The sequence below is a fragment of the Arachis hypogaea genome, chromosome 6 (genome assembly GCF_003086295.3).
Source record: "Arachis hypogaea cultivar Tifrunner chromosome 6, arahy.Tifrunner.gnm2.J5K5, whole genome shotgun sequence".
In the NCBI taxonomy this organism is placed as follows: Eukaryota; Viridiplantae; Streptophyta; class Magnoliopsida; order Fabales; family Fabaceae; genus Arachis; species Arachis hypogaea.
In genome coordinates, this window is record NC_092041.1 from 22790454 (window position 1) to 22795509 (window position 5056).

The 5056-nt window shown below is 40.7% G+C and overlaps 1 non-coding gene across 1 annotated transcript; it reads right to left on the minus strand.

Annotated features, from left to right (window-relative positions):
* Nucleotides 1-340: 340 nt before the first annotated feature.
* LOC112699951 (small nucleolar RNA R71) lies at nucleotides 341-448 on the minus strand. Its single transcript, XR_003152882.1, has one exon. It is a non-coding gene; the product is annotated as a small nucleolar RNA R71 (small nucleolar RNA).
* Nucleotides 449-5056: the final 4608 nt, after the last annotated feature.

Genomic DNA, 5056 nt, shown 5'->3' on the forward strand with positions numbered 1-5056 from the left:
TACTCCCGACTTCTATGGGAGAAGCATCTCTATCCCTGCCATTGGAGCAAACAACTTTGAGCTTAAGCCTCAATTAGTTTCTCTAATACAACAGAATTGTAAGTTCCATGGACTTCCATTGGAAGATCCTCATCAGTTTTTAGCTGAGTTCTTGCAAATCTGTGACACTGTCAAGACTAATGGGGTTGACCCTGAGGTCTACAGACTTATGCTATTCCCTTTTGCTGTAAGAGACAGAGCTAGAATATGGTTGGACTCACAACCTAAAGAAAGCCTGAACTCTTGGGAAAAGCTAGTCAATGCCTTCTTGGCAAAGTTCTTTTCACCTCAAAAATTGAGTAAGCTTAGAATGGAAGTCCAAACCTTCAGACAGAAGGAAGGAGAGTCCCTCTATGAAGCTTGGGAAAGATACAAACAATTAATCAGAAAGTGTCCTACTGATATGCTTTCTGAATGGAGCATCATTGGAATTTTCTATGATGGTCTCTCTGAACTATCCAAGATGTCTTTGGATAGCTCTGCTAGAGGATCTCTTCATCTGAAGAAGACGCCTACAGAAGCTCAAGAGCTGATTGAAATAGTTGCAAATAACCAATTCATGTACACTTCTCAAAGGAATCCTGTGAACAATGGGACCAATCAGAAGAAAGGAGTTCTTGAGATTGACACTCTGAATGTCATACTGGCTCAGAATAAAATATTGACTCAACAAGTCAATATGATTTCTCAAAGTCTGTCTGGAATGCAAAATGCACCAAGCAGTACTAAGGAAGCTTCATCTGAAGAAGAAGCTTATGATCCTGAGAACCCTTCAATAGAAGAGGTGAATTACATGGGAGAACCCTATGGAAACACCTATAATCCTTCATGGAGAAATCATCCAAATCTCTCATGGAAGGATCAACAGAGACCTCAACAAGGTTTCAACAACAATAATGGTGGAAGAAACAGGTTTAGCAATAGCAAGCCTTTTCCATCATCTTCTCAGCAACAGACAGAGAGTTCTAAGCAGAATACCTCTGACTTAGCAACCATGGTCTCTGATCTAATCAAAACCACTCAAAGTTTCATGACTGAAACAAGGTCCTCCATTAGAAATTTGGAGGCACAAGTGGGTCAGCTGAGCAAGAAAATTACTGAACTCCCTCCTAGTACTCTTCCAAGCAATACAGAAGAAAATCCAAAAGGAGAGTGCAAAGCCATCAACATGGCCGAATTTGGAAAGGAGGAAGAGGCAGTGAACGCCACTGAGGAAGACCTCAATGGACGTCCACTGGCCTCCAATGAGTTCCCCAATGAGGAACCATGGGAACCTGAGGCTCAAAATGAGACCATAGAGGTTCCATTGGACTTACTTCTGCCATTCATGAGCTCTGATGAGTATTCTTCCTCTGAAGAGGATGAGTATGTCACTGAAGAGCAAGTTGCTAAATACCTTGGAGCAATCATGAAGCTAAATGACAAGTTATTTGGAAATGAGACTTGGGAAGATGAACCCCCTTTGCTCACCAAGGAACTGGATGACTTGTCTAGGCAGAAACTGCCTCAAAAGAGATAGGATCCTGGGAAGTTTTCAATACCTTGTACCATAGGCACCATGACCTTCAAGAAGGCCTTGTGTGACTTAGGGTCAAGTGTAAACCTCCTGCCTCTCTCTGTAATGGAGAAGTTAGGGATCTTTGAGGTGCAAGCTGCAAAAATCTCACTAGAGATGGCAGACAATTCAAGAAAATAAGCCTATGGACTTGTAGAGGATGTTCTGGTAAAAGTTGAAAACCATTACATCCCTGCTGATTTCATAGTCCTAGAGACTGGGAAGTGCATGGATGAATCCATCATCCTTGGCAGACCCTTCCTAGCCACAGCAAGGGCTGTGATTGATGTTGATAGAGGAGAATTGATCATTCAAGTGAATGAAGAATCCTTTGTGATCACTTGTTATGTATTTATAAAAGATGTATACTCTGAGGGCATTGTTTATTTTCTTCACAATCTCGTTCAACTAACCAGCAAGTGTACTGGGTCGTCCAAGTAATAACCTTACGTGAGTAAGGGTCGAATCCACAGAGATTGTTGGTATGAAGCAAGCTATGGTCACCTTGCAAATCTCAGTTAGGCAGATTAAAAATGGTTTATGGGTTTTCGAATGATTAATAATAAAAAGAAATAAATAATAAAAGGGATAGAACACTTATGCAGATTCATTGGTAGAGGTATCTTTTAAGTATATACAGCTGCTGCATGGCTCAAGCACGCCTGCTCTCCTACTGCTTCTACTCAATCCTTCTTACTCCTTTCCATGGCAAGCTTTGTATAGGGGTTCACCATCAACTGTGGCTACTTTCATTCCTCACGGGGAAATAACCTGTGCGGCTGTCACTCGCACAGCTAACCAGTCTGGAGGCATCACCCATGGCTGATGGCTACATCCCATCCTCGCAGTGAAAACTATGCAACGCACTCTGTCACAGTACGGCTAATCACCGGTTGGTTCCCGCTCCTACTGGAATAGAATCCCTCTTTTGCGTCTGTCACCAACGCCCAGCAGGTTAAAGTTTGAAGCACGTCACGGTCACTCATGATCGGAATCCTACTCGGAACACCACAGACAAGGTTGGACTTTCCGGACTCCCAGGATCCTACTCGGAACACCACAGACAAGGTTGGACTTTCCGGATCCAGATGAATGCCGCCAACTATCTAACTTATACCACGAAGATTCTGTTGGGGAATCTAAGAGATACGCATTCAAGCTCTGTTGCATGTAGAACGGACATGGTTGTCAATCACGCGCATTCATAAGTGAGAATGATAATGAGGGTAATCTGACTCATCACATTCATCATGTTCTTGGGTACGAATGAATATCTTGGAATAAGAATAAAAGAGAATTGAATAGAAGAAGATAGAATTTCATTAATACTTGAGGTACAGCAGAGCTCCACACCCTTAATCTATGGTGTGCAGAAACTCCACCGTTGAAAATACATAAGCAAAGAGTTCAGGCATGGCCGAATGGCCAGCCCTCTCTAACGTGATCACAGGATCAAAATACAATCCAGGATGTCTAATACAATAGATAAATGTCCTATATATACTAGACTAGCTACTAGGGTTTACATGAGTAAGTAATTGATGCATAAATCCACTTCCGGGGCCCACTTGGTGTGTGCTTGGGCTGAGCTTGATGAATTCACGTGTAGAGGCATTTCTTGGCGTCAAACTTCAGGTTATGACGTGTTTTGGGCGTTTGACTCCGGATCATGACGTTTTTCTGGCGTTTAACTCCAGACAGCAGCGTGTACTTGGCGTTCAACGCCAAGTTACGTCGTCATTCTTCGAATAAAGTATGGACTATTATATATTGCTGGAAAGCCCTGGATGTCTACTTTCCAACGCCGTTGAGAGCGCGCCAATTAGAGTTCTGTAGCTCCAGAAAATCCATTTCGAGTGCAGGGAGGTCAGAATCCAACAGCATCAGCAGTCCTTTTGTCAGCCTTCTTCAGAGTTTAGCTCAAATCCCTCAATTTCAGTCAGAATTTACCTGAAATCACAGAAAAGCACACAAACTCATAGTAAAGTCCAGAAATGTGAATTTAACATAAAAACTAATGAAAACATCCCTAAAAGTAGCTTAAACTTACTAAAAACTATATAAAAACAATGCCAAAAAGCGTATAAATTATCCGCTCATCACAACACCAAACTTAAATTGTTGCTTGTCCCCAAGCAACTGAAAATCAAATAGGATAAAAAGAAGAGAATATACTATAAAGTCCAAAATATCAATGAATATTAATTTAATTAGATGAGCGGGACTTGTAGCTTTTTGCTTTTGAACAGTTTTGGCATCTCACTTTTTCCTTTGAAGTTTAGAGTGATTGGCTTCTCTAGGAACTTAGAATTTCAGATAGTGTTATTGACTTTCCTAGTTAGGCATGTTGATTCTTGAACACAGCTACTTTATGAGTCTTGGCTGTGGCCCTAAGCACTTTGTCTTCCAGTATTACCACCGGATACACAAATGCCACAGACACATAACTGGGTGAACCTTTTCAGATTGTGACTCAGCTTTGCTAAAGTCCCCAGTTAGTGGTGTCCAGAGCTCTTAAGCACACTCTTTTGCTTTGGATCACGACTTTAACCACTCAGTCTCAAGCTTTTCACTTGGACCTTCATGACACAAGCACATGAATAGGGACAGCTTGATTTAACCGCTTAGGCCTGGATTTAATTTCCTTGGGCCCTCCTATCCATTGATGCTCAAAGCCTTGGATCCTTGCTACCCTTGCCTTTTGGTTTTAAGGGCTATTGGCTTTTTCTGCTTGCTTTTTCTTTCTATTTTATTTTTTTTTTTCGCCACTTTTTTTTTCTTTTTCACTGCTTTTTCTTGCTTCAAGAATCAATTTCATGATGTTTTTCAGATCATCAATAACATTTCTCCTTGTTCATCATTCTTTCAAGAGCCAACAATTTTAACACTCATAAACAACAAGATCAAAAATATGCACTGTTCATTCATTCATTCAGAAAACAAAAATTATTGCCACCACATCAATATAATTAAATTAAATTCACTAATAATTTCGAAAATTATGTACTTCTTGTTCTTTTGAATTAAAACATTTTTCTTTTAAGAGAGGTGAAAGACTAATGGATTTTATTCATAGCTTTAAGGCATGGTTACACACTAATGATCATGAAGTAGAGACACAAAAACATAGATAAACATAACACTTAAAAACCGAAAACAGAAAGAAAATAAAGAACAAGGAATGAATCCACCTCTAGTGGCGTCTTCTTCTTGAAGGACCAATGATGTTCTTCAACTCTTCTATGTCCCTTCCTTGCCTTTGTTGCTCCTCCCTCATAGCTCTTTGATCTTCTCTTATTTCTTGAAGAGTGAGGGCGTGTTCATGGTGTTCCACCCTTAGTTGTTCCACATTATGGCTCAAGTCTTCTAAGGAGGTACTGAGTTGCTCCCAATAGTTGTTGGGAGGAAAGTGCATTCCATGAGGCATTTGTTGATGAACTTCCTCATGTTCTCCTTGGGGGC